Genomic DNA, 12,606 nt, shown 5'->3' on the forward strand with positions numbered 1-12,606 from the left:
TCTACCTCTGGCACCTCACTGGAATGGTCTTGGCTATATGTTCTCTGTTTAACTCTCAAGCTTGACTCTCGAAATTTGCATCAATCCAATCGCTTTGATCACAGTTTTAGGGCTTATCATTCTTTTTTTACATAACGATTTATAGCATTTGGCTTCTCTTCATGTAACTGTGGTCTAGCATTCCACTCCAGGTCCTGAAAGATAAAATAAATAGTATCATATTATGTATGGTGCTTCTTAGAGTTGAAAAGGACTAGATGCTTCTTATGTACCACTACTATCCCTTAATTAAACTTCATATTTCATATATGTTCTACTATTCTGAATTACTTGCCTATACCCATGCTAGTTTTGGATTTCATGGAGTAAGGAAACTATATTCAGACTCTTATGAGAAAAAATACTATTTTTTTTACTGTGGCTTTTATAAGCAAGAAGAAAATAAAAGAAATAAAGCCACAAGATGCATAGAACCTATTCTGATTTTCACCACAAGATGGAACTGTTAGAATTTGAATCATAAAGAGAAAGAGAATAATTTGAAACTGAGTGTATAAGAACTGCATGATTTTAAAATCTACTTAATTAAAGATACGTTGAATAAGAATTTACTGCTCATTGTGTGAAGCAGAAAAAAGAGAGATTTAGATTTCACACTTTCAAGGTTTATGTTCCCTGCCCTTTTTTATAAAAAAAATGGGTTTGACATGATTTTGTATATGGTAAGCATTCACTGTGCTCCTAAGTAGGGAATCTCTATAAACAGTACCTTATGCTTTATTTTTGTTACCTGAAAATCTAAAAGAATAAAGCTTATCATCTATTCTTTAGCATAAGAAAACACAGGAAAGCTAAAAAGCTGCCTCTTCTAAAAGCCTTGATAAATAGCACTATTATATTAAATATCAAATAAGATTATATTTATATATTTATTCTCATATGTATTGTTAGACAAATATTCATTATCTACCAATTGCAATGTATTTTTAAAAATAGCACAGGTAGTGATTTGAAAGATGGCTTAAATGGTTTGAGTGTATACTAAACTTGCAGAGGACCTGGGTTCAGTTTCCAGAAGCTACATTGTGTCTCACAAACATCTCTAATCCCAGTTCCAGGGGATATGACATTATCTTCTGGCCTCCATAGTTTCCTGAATGTATGCGGTAGAAAAATAACGCAGGTTAACACATATAATACAACTAAAGTAAGCAATACATAATATGTTTTCTAAAAGTACAAATAAATAACTTTTCACCATATAATTTAATAGCCCAATATCTTTCACTTTTCATCAACAATATCATTATTTGGTAATGTTTTCCATTTCTGTCTTTATTAGCATGTTTGTGTTTTTAAAATTTAAGTAAAATTTTTTCTGAAGTGATATGTAAAAAAACAAGTATTACATATGTTACCTTGGCAGATTTGTATATTGTACTCAGATTAGAACCAATTTATCTTTTCAAATATTTATCTTTGTCATTATGAAACATATACGAAACATTCTTTTTACTCTTACAAATATTCAAAGCATTATAATTTACAGTCAATCTCCTATATAATAGTGCATCAAAATTTTATTACTCTCCACTGATAGCAAAGTACTCATAATCAACTTTGCTTCATTGTTCTCTCCAGTCTAGGGTAACCAGAATTATACTCTCAACTTTCATGAGATGAACATTTTTGGATCCCAAATTTTAATGAAGTCATATAGTACTTGTTCATTTCACTGAACATTATGATCCCTGGTTCAATTCATGTTATAACAAATGAGGCAATCTCATCCTTCTTATGGGTGAGTATGATTCTACTGTATATCAATGTTGAATTTTTCCTTTTGAGTACGCATATACATACACACACACATTGAGGTTGATAGGTCATATAGTAGTACTACATTGAGCATTAATTTTTTCCCTTCGGAATTCCCGTACTATTTTCCAGCATTTCTTTACTAAAGTTCATTCCTTTTACTAATGTGCCACTGTTTCTTTTTCTCTGTACTCTAACCAGAACTTGTTATCTTTAGTTAATTTAGTAACAATCATTTTTCTTTACTGGGTAGAGATGATAGCACACTGTGACTTTTATTTGCATCTACGTTATGATAGTGAATATTGACTATTTTTCAAATACCTCTTGACTACTTGTTTTCCCACTTAAATAAGTGTTTATTTATGATTATTACATGTAGTGGTTTGAATGAGAATTGTCCCTTCATAGGCTCATGTATTTACACATTTGGTGGCACTATTTTGGGGAGGTTATAGAATCTTTAGGAGGTAGATCTTCGTTGGAAAAAGTGTATCATTAGAGGTGGGGGAGCACTGGGAATTTGTAGCGTCACTCCATTTTCAGATCACTCTCTCTGCTTCATGCTTGCAATTGAAGTTGTGCCTTCTCAACCTCTTGCATTTGCTGCTTGTGATCATGCCTGTATTTTGCTGCTATGCCTCTAGGTCTTGATGGGCTCTTATCCCTCTGAAACTGTAAGCCAATAGAAACTCTTTCTTCCATGAGTTACTTTCAGTCATACTATTTTATCACAACAATTAAAAGGTAAATAATAAATTGCTCATTAAAATAAAACGAGCTTTTACTATACAGATTTAGTAGTTACTTATATGTTCTGGATATTTCTTCCTTTATCAGACATATAGTTTGAAAATATCTTCTCCCATTCTTTTAGTATCTCTGTTCTCTGTTGTTTCCTGTGCTGTGTAGAAACATTTTAGTTTCTTACATTCTCTTCTATATAGTTTTCCATTTGTTTCCTTTGTCTTTGATACATTGTCTAAAGTCCCTTGCCTGTCTTACATCTTGAGGCATTTCCATATGGTTTCTTCCAGTCATTTTACAGCTCAATATCTTAAATTTACATGTTTAACTCATCAGTATTTTTTGTAACAAATGAGGTCTGGTATTGTTTTTCTGGATGTTTATTTTGATATCACCATATACCATGTATTAGAAAGACTTTGATTTCTCTGGTTCATGCTCTTAGCATCTTTGTAAAAAAAAAATCAGTTCTTTGTAGATTCATGAATTTGCTTCTAAAATCTCTGTTCTGTTCAAAATACATATTGGTATTGAACAAAGGGCTCTGAGCATGCTGAATAAATACTGTCCCACTGAGCTTTATTTTCACCGAGTAACTTCTTTGGTAACATTATTTCTAGGCATTTTAATCAATGTAATTAATCTAAATGGAAGTGCTTTCTTGATTTCCATTTCTAAAAAATTTGCTCTAAGAAACAAAAGTAATAGGAATAATAGTTGTTTCTATATTGAATTTATATTCTGAAACCATTCTTAATTTGGTTATGAGTAGAATTATTTTTTTGTTTTATTTTTTTGAGACAAGGTTTCTCTGTGTAGCTTTGGAATCTGTCCTTGAACTTTCTCTGTAGACCAGGCTGGCCTTGAACTCACAGAGTTCCACCTGCCTCTGCCTCCCAAGTGCTGGGATTAAAGGTGTGCGCCAATATGCCTGGCTATAGTAGAATTAAATTTTACTGAGGGCTTTAGAAATTTTTCTATATGGGGTCATAAACCTCTACCAGATGGATGCCTAATTTTGCCAGACCTATTTTCTGAAAAGGCTGTCTTTTCTCAGTGCATGTTTTTTGACTTTTTGTCAAAAATTAGGCATTCATAGATATGTGAGTTTATCTCGGTGTCTTCTATTACATTCTGCTATGCAAGTGTCATGCTCTCTTTATTACTATAACTCTTTAGCATAGTTAGAGGTCAGATAATTTTATACCTTTAGCTATGTTCTTTCTGCTTAGAATTTGTTTGACTATCTGAAGCCTTTTGTGTTCCATAAAATATTACAGCTATTGTTTCTTGTTCTGTAAATAATGTCATTGGTTCATTTATGACTACTGGGGAGAAGACAGTTGGTTTTCATGTAGGGTGTGTGTCTTCATATGTGAAGAAAAAGGGAAGCTTTGAATGAATATGAAGAGAGGATGAAACCCAATTAATAAATCTATGAAACAATCCCACACCCAAGGCTCAGGGAACATTGCAGGAGAGGGGGCAGAATGATTGTTAGGGCCAAAGGATCATGAAGTTTTCCTTTAGACTGTGTCTCCTAAGAATGTAAGAAGCTGTACTCAGAAAGCCTTACCAATCTGAATTCCCAAATGTGAGCTGAAAAAAGATGACGCCAATGAACATGCCATTTTGGACTAGGAAAATCCCAAGAAGTCTCAAATCTAGAGAAGTATAGGTGACTGAGGAAAACTGAGAACGGGAGAGGCAGTCTTCTGCAGGAAAGAGCACACCAACTGACTGTCCAGTGCTAAATGGCCAGCCCTGAAAATGCACATGCAAGTACTTTTTTTCAGACTGAGCAGGTTACATTTAGGAATATATATGTGTATACATATGTGCATGCAATAATAATCAATGAATAAAGAGGCTGTGAATTTGAAGGAGAGTAGGGATAGGTCCCTGTTTTGGAAGGTTTGAAGGGAAGAACGGGAAGGGAAAATGATGTAATTATATTGTAATTTCAAAAAAGTTTATAAAAAGAGACAAGGATGAATTTCTGAGTGACTGTGCATTGCTTTTCAGGGTAGGAAGTTGCTATCAACTAATTACAATATTGTTTGAAAATTTGTTGATAAATTATTACAGCCACATTAAAGGTATGGAGAGATTGTCCAACAAAGGAGAGTGAAAACTTGTCACCAACTGAGATTTGTCCATAAAAATAGTCCATACTCTGACTTTGTGACTCACCTCCTTCCCATCTTCAGCTACGGGTTCTGCTGCACTGTCTTTGGCTCAGGGGGTAGCATTTTCAGGTAGGGACATCTTGACGATATCTCTCTGGTTCTGCTGCTGGGGAGGCTGTACTTTGGGAGCAGGGATCCTACATTTCTTTGTGCCTGAAATATTGTGAATGGTGTAATTTTTCCTGATAACTTTATAAGCAAATTCACTATTGGAAATAAGAACTGTATGCTGATTTTGTATCTTTCTTTACTGGAAGAGTTTATCCAATCTAGGAGTGTTTTGGTGCACTTCATGGCATCTGAAGTACAAAATCATGTTATCTGGAGGTGTGAGGAGATGGGTCAGCAGTTAATAGCACTGGATTCCCTTCCAGAGAACCTGGGTTCTGTTCCCAGTACATACATGGCCTCACGTCCTCAGTTTCAGGGGAGTTAACACCCTCTTCTGACCTCAATGGGTACCAGGTATGCAAGTGGTACACACACACACACACACACACACACACACACACACACACACACACATAATATTCTGAGGGTTCACCTTATGTGAAAACTTATTTCTATGTGATTTAATGGATTCATATTTTAAAATATATATTATTTGTTATGATTATTATTTTTAAAATATTAATCCATTAAACCACATAGAAATTAGTCTGCACACAAGGTGAACCCTCAGAAGAACGGACATAGATCCACACGGAATGGAGAAATAGAGAAGATCACCTGACAAATATGGGAGCATGGGGGTGGGGGGGAAGGCAGGGCAGAAGAGGAGGGGAGAAAGGGAGTGGAGAGGAGAACTTGAGGGAACGGGATATTTGAGATGGAGGAAAAACAGAGATGAGAGCAAGGAAAGAGGTATTTTGACTGAGGGACTACCAAGAAAGCTGGCACTAGAGAATTTCCCAGAAATTCCCACAAAGATGACCCCAGTTAAGACCCTAAGTAATAGAGCAGAGTGTTCCCAAACTGGCCTTGCCCTGTTGTCAGATTGATGAATATTTTAAATATCACCATAGAACCTTCATCCAGCAACCGAAGGAAACAGAGTTAGAGACACACAGCAGAGCACTGGACTGAGCTCCCAAAGTCCAGTTGAAGAGTGGGAGGAGTCAGAATATGAGCAAAGTGGTCAAGACCATGATGGGTTCACCCACTGAAACAGTCTACCTGAGCTAATGGGAGCTCACCAACACCAGCCGGACAGGGAAGGAATCAGCATAGGTCCATACTAGTTTCTCTGAATGTAGGTCACAGTTGTATGGTTAGGGCAGACTATGGGGCCACTGTCTGTGGCACCAGGATTTATCCCTACTGCATGTACTGGCTTTTGGGAACTCCTGCTCTTTGGATGGATACCTTGCTCAGCCTAGATATAGTAGGGAGGGCCTTGAACCTTCCCCAAAGCATTGTGCCTGACCCTCTCTGAGGAGTGGATGGAGGTGAGGGAGCAGGTAGAGAGACTGGGAGGAGAGGAGGGAGAGGGAACTGGAGTTGGTATGTAAAATGAAAAAAATAGCTTATTTTTTATTTAAAAAGTAAAATGAAATGAAATGAATTTTTTTAAAAAAGAGAAGTCTGCACAAACAAAGCATACTGTAAACATGTATTGTGTGAGATCGGGATTGTTCAGGCAAATCTTTATTACGCTATGGCAGCCAAAGAATCCTTCTCTTCAGTTAGGGTGAGTCTCTAAAAGTCAGCTTCATTGCAGACCCCAACTTCTATGTTATCTTCTGTCATTTGCCTTTCAGGGCTTTCCTTAATCTTAGGATTAAGACAACTGTATGAACGACATCTCCCAGTTTTAGGTCTTTATTACATCTCTTCTCAAGGAAAGTTGTCCTGTTCACACAGTTCTTCCCCTCTGCTGTGGCCTTCCAGACAAAGGAAGCTCCAAGTGGCTCTGACTGAAGTAAATGTGGTTGGCCTTCATTCTACCCACAAATAAATAAAGAAATGCCAAATGAATGAACACCACCTGACTGGGTATCCTCTTGCATGACAGAGGCTGCTCTCTATACCAGCGGACCCACGGGAATGGGTTCTTGGTAAACAAGGTAGAATTGCTGAGCAAGCTCCTGAGTTCTGTGCAGCACTCTGCAATCTGGGCCAGCACCACTGCATACCAAACTGATATGCTTGGTAATTGGTTCCACTTTGTGTACACTTGTGTTGTCATAAAGGACAGAGTTCTGATTTTTTTCTCATTTGCTAATACAACACCATTTGCAGCTTTTTATTTCAGTTTTTATAGTGAATTGTAGGCCATTTATTTTATTTTATTTTGCTTTATGTCTAAAAGCCACTTATGAGTAAATACATAAAATATTATTTGTCTTTCTGGGTCTGGTTTACCTCACTCTATATGATGTTTTCTAGATCCATCCATTTGCCCACAAATTTCAAGATGTCATTTTTTTCTGCTGTGTAGTACTCTGTTGTATAAATGTATCATATTTTCCTTATTCATTTTCTGGTCTAGGGACATGTAGGTTTTCTCCAGGTTCTGGCTATGAAAAACAATGCTGCTGTGAACATAGTTGAGCACATGTCCTTGTGGCACGATTGAGCATCCTTCTTGAGGAAGGTTGTTTCCTAATTTTTGGAGAAATCACCACACTGACATCCAAAGGAGTTGTACCAGATTACATTCCCACCAGCAATGCTGGAGTGTTCCCTTTACCCCACAACCTCTCCAGCATAAGTTGTCATCAGTGTTTTTGATCTTGGGCATTCTGACATGTGTAAGATGGAATCTCAGTGTTGTTTTGATTTGCATTTCTCTCATAACTAAGGATGTTGAACATTTCCTTAAGTGTCTGTCTTTCAGCCATTTTAGATTCCTCTGTTGAGAGTTCTCTCTTTAAGTCTGTACCCCAGTTTATTTTTTATTGGATTATTTGTTCTTTTGGTGACCAATTTCTTGAGTTCTTTATATATTTTGGAGATCAGCCCTCTGTCTGATGTGGGGTTAGTGAAGATCTTTTCCCAGTCTATAGGCTGCAATTTTTTTTTTCTTGTCCATGCCCTTTGCTTTACAGAAGTTTCTCAGTTTTAGGAAGTCTCATTTATTAATTGTTTCTCTCAGTGTCTATGCTGTTGGGGTTATATTTACAAAGTGGTCTCTTGTGCCAGTGTGCTCAAGTGTACTTCCCACTTTCTCTTCTTTGAGGTTCAGTGTGATTATTAGTTTTTTTTTTTTTTTTTTTTTTTTTTTGTATTTCGAGACAGGGTTTCACTGTAGCTTTGGAGCCTGTCCTGGAACTAGCTCTTGTAGACCAGGCTGGCCTCAAACTCAAAGAGATTCGCCTGCCTCTGCCTCCCTAGTGCTGGGATTAAAGGCATGCATCACCACCGCCTGGTTTTAGTATGGTTAGTTTTATGTTGAAGTCCTTGAACCCTTTGTACTTGAGTTTTATGCATGGCAATTTATATGGACCTATTTTCATTCTTCTACATGTAGATATCCAGTTATGCCAGCATTGTTTGTTGAATATGCTTGCTTTCTTTTTCCCATTTTATGCTTTTGGCTTCTTTGTCAAAAATCAGGTGCTTGTAAGTGTGTGAATTGATATCTGGGTCTTCTATTGGGTTTCATTGGTCCTCCTGTCTGTTTTTATGCCAATACCAGGCTTCTTTCAGTACTGTAGATATGTAGTAGAGGTTGAAGTCAAGGATTGTAATGCCTCCAGAAGTTCCTTTATTGTTTTTACCTCCTGGGTCTTTTGGTTTTCCATATGAAGTTGAGTATTGTTTTTTCGAGGTGTTGTTTCTCTGACTTCTTTCTCAGTCCATTTATCATCCATAAAAGAAGAGCTACTGATTGTTTTGAGTTAATCTTGTACCCCGCTTAATTACTGAAGGTGTTTATGAGTTGTAAAAGTTCCTTGGTAGAATTTTTGGATTCACTTATATAAACTATCATGTCATCAGCAAATAGTGAGTTTGACTTCTTTTCTGATTTGTAACCACTTGATCTCCATTTGTTGTGTTATTGCTATAGCTAGAACCTCAAGTACTATGTTGAATAGATATGGGGAAAGTGGACAACCTTGTCTTGTTCCTGATTTCAGTGGGATCACTTTGAGTTTCTTGCCATTTAGTTTGGTGTTGGCTGTTGACTTGCTGTATACTGCCTTTATTATGTTTAGGTATGTTCCTTGCATCCCTGCTCTCTCCAAGATCTTTATTATGAAGGGATGTGGTATTTTGTTGAAGGCTTTTTCAGCATATAATGAGATGATCATGTAGGGCTTTTTTAGGTTTGTTTATATGGTGGATTACATTGACAGATTTTTATATGTTGAACTGTCTTTGTATCTCTGGGATGGTCACGGTTCATGGTGGATGATTTTTCTGATGTGTTCTTGGATTCACTTTGCCAATATTTTATTGAATATTTTTGCATCCATGTTCATGTGTGAGACTGATCTGTAATTTTCTTTTTTAGTAATGTCTTCATGTGGTTTGGGTATCAGAGTAATTTCTGTTATGTCCCCTTTTCATTTCTGATTTTGTTAGATTGGATATTCTCTCTCTGCTTTTTGGTCAGTTTGGATAAAGTTTTGTCTGTTTTGTTTTGTCTATTTTCTCGAAGAACAAACTCTTTGTCTCATTGATTCTTTGTATTCTTTTCTTTGTTTTTGTTTTGTTGAATTTACCTCTCAATTTGATTATTTCCTGCCTTCTAGTTCTCTTAGGTGATTTTCCTTCTTTTTGTTCTAGAGTTTCAGGTGTTAGGTTAACTCATTAGTGTGGGATTTTTCCATCTTCTATGTAGGCATTTAGGGCTATGATGATTCCTCTTAACACTGTTTTTATTGTATCCCATAAATTTGGGTGTGTTGTGTGGTCATTTTCATTGACCTTTAGGAAGTCTTTAATTTCTCCCTTTATTTCTTCCTTGACTCATAGATGATTCAGGTGATCACTGTTCAATTTCTATGTGGTTTTGGGCTTTGTGAAATTAGTATTGCTGTTGATTTCTAATTTTAAGACATTTTGACCTGAAAAGATATATGGGGTCATTCCATATTTTTTGGATGTGTTGAGCTTTGCTTTGTTACCTAGTACATGGTCAATTTTTGAGAAGGTTCCACGAGGTGTTGAGAAAAAGGTACATTCCATTATGTTTGGTTGGAATCTTCTATAGATGTCTGCTAAGTCCATTTGAGTCATAACATCTGTTAGTTCCCTTATTTCTCAGATATTTTTCTGTCTGACAGACCTGTTCATTGGTGAGAATGGGGTGTTGAAGTCTCCCACTATTAGTGTGTGAAGTTTAATGTGTGATTTATGCTTCAGTAGTGTTTCTTTGACATATGAGGGTGCCCTTTTATTTGGGGCATAGATGTTCCATATTGAGATTTCCTCTTGATGAATTTTTTTGTGAGAAAAATGAAATGTCCTTGTTTGCCTCTTTTGAGTGATTTTAGTTTGAAGTCTATTTTGTTAGATATTAGGATAGCTACACCAGCTTGTTTCTTAGATACATTTGATTGAAAATTTTTTCCTATCCCTTTACACTGAGGTAATGTCTGTCTTTGAGGTTGAGGTGTGTTTCTTGTCTGCAGGAGAAGGATGAATTTTGTTTTCATATCATATCTGTTAGCCTGTGTCTTTTTATAGGTAAGTCGAGTCCATTTATATTAAGGGATATTATTGACCAGTGATTGCAAGTTCCTGTTATTTTTGTTTTAGTTGTTAATTATGTTATTGTGTTTGTTTTCCCTTCTTTAGGATTTGCTGCTATTGTCTGTGTTTGGATGTAGCTAACTTCCTTGGTTGGAGTTTTCCTTCTAGTACTTTGTGTAGGGTTGGGTTTGTGGCTAGGTATTGGTTTAAATCTGGTTCTGTCATGTAATATCTTGTTTTGATCCTCTGTGGTGATTTATAGTTTTGCTAGGTATAGTAGTCTGGGCTTGCATCCATGGTCTCTTAAAGTCTTCACAATGCTTGACCAGGATGTTCTGGCTTTTATTGTTTTCATTGAGAAGTCAGGTGCAATTCTGATATGTCTGCCTTTATATGTTACTTGACCTTTTTCTTTTACAGCTCTTAATATTCTTCCTTTATTCTGTATGTTTAGTGTTTTAATTATTATGTGGTGAGAGGATTTTTTTTTGATCCAGTCTATTTGGTGTTCTGTAAGCTTTCTGTATCCCCATATGCATAACTTCCTTTAGGTTGGGAAAGTTTTCTTCTATGATTTTGTGGAATATATATTTCCTGTGATTTTGAGTTTGACTTCTCCTTCTTCTATCCCTATTATTCTTAAGTTTGGTCTTTTTATGTGTTCCATATTTCCTGGATATTTTGTGTTAAGCTTTTGTTAGATTTAGTATTTTCTTTGTTCGATCAATCCATTTTCTCTATTGTATCTTCAGTACTTGAGTTTCTTTCTTCCATCTCTTGTATTCTGCTCTTTATGCTTGAATTGTGGTTTCTGATCATTTTCCCATATTTTCCATTTTCAGAATTCTCTTGGTTTGTATTTTCTTTATTGTCCCTATTTCAGTTTTCAAGTCTTGAATCATTTCTTTCATCTGTTTGATTGCTTTTTCTTTGTTTTATTTAAGGGATTTGTTGATTTATTCCAATATTTTGTTTGTCTTTTCCTTCACTTCTTTGAGAGAATTTTTCATTTCTTCTTTAAGGGCCTCAAACATTCTCCTAAAGTTATTTTTTACATCATTTTCTTCTGCTTCACCTATATTTGGGTGTTAAAGTCTTGCTGTTGTAGAGTCACTAGTGTTTGTTGGTGTAGTGTTGTTCTTTGTGGTGTTGTATATGTTCTTACCTTGTATATCCATCTTTTCCTTTGATTAGTGTAGTTGGGGCTGTGTCTCTGGTGAACAATCTTCCAGGTGCCAGTGGATCCAAGGATCAGATGGTTGCTCCTTGTGGTGTGGTCAGGGCAATGGTTCCAGTCACACCAGAGGCCACTCAGTATTTCTGTGGGTCTTTCTGCAGTTCAGGATGTTGTTTGAGGCTGCTCCCATGGAGGTTGCTTGCTTGGGGCTGCTCCCAATAGAGGTCACTGTCTTGGGCCTCGTCCCTTGGAGGTTTCTGACTTGTACCAGGACCCCAGAGGTTTCTGGCTTGTTCCTGCTCCCTCAGTGGTCACTCCATTGTATTTGCTTCTGTGGAAGTCCCTGCACTGCCTCAGGCCTGCTCTGGTGGAGGTTTCTGGCTCAGGCCTGCTTCAGTGGAGATTGCTGGCTCAGACCTGTTCCTGCAGATGTCCCTGGCTTGGGCCTGGTCTCACAGACATCTCTGTCTTGGGCCTGGTCCTTCAGAGGTCTCTGGCTCAAGCCTACATTCTCGGTGATCACTCCCTTGTTCCTGCTCCTGTGGAGGCCACTGCTTCAGGCCTGCTCCAGCAGAGGTTGCTGGCTCAGGCCTGTTGCCACAGATGTCCCTGGCTTGGGCCTGCTCCTGTAGAAGTTCCTGGCTTGGGCCCAGTTCTGCAGAGATCTCTGGCTTGGGCATAATCCCTAGGCAGTTGCTCTCTTGTACCTGTTTATGTGGCATTCGCTTCCTTGTGTCTGCTCTGGTAGCGGTTGCTGGCTCAGGCCTGATCCCTTGGAGGTTCCTGGTCCTGCAGAGGTCTCTGGCTTGGCCCTTGAAAATCTTTTCCACTGTACTAGAATTAGAATGTCTCGGTCTTGTGCAGGAGATTTTTGTAATGTGATCTTGAATTCCAGTTGTATGTATTTCATCTGGGATTTGTTCATCTGTTCATTAGGGAGCTTGTTCCGTAGTTTTTGAAACTTAAAAGAGGATTATATATATGAGTAGTTGACTGTTTGTATAGATGTGCATCTGTACACTCCTGGCACCC

At 37.3% G+C, this 12,606-nt stretch overlaps 1 pseudogene; it reads right to left on the bottom strand.

The window, feature by feature from the left end:
* Positions 1 to 6,404: 6,404 nt before the first annotated feature.
* Positions 6,405 to 11,575, bottom strand: LOC130868498 (proteasome subunit alpha type-2-like; annotated as a pseudogene).
* Between the last annotated feature and the right edge of the window lie 1,031 nt (positions 11,576 to 12,606).

The sequence above is a fragment of the Chionomys nivalis genome, chromosome X, assembly GCF_950005125.1.
Source record: "Chionomys nivalis chromosome X, mChiNiv1.1, whole genome shotgun sequence".
In the NCBI taxonomy this organism is placed as follows: Eukaryota; Metazoa; Chordata; class Mammalia; order Rodentia; family Cricetidae; genus Chionomys; species Chionomys nivalis.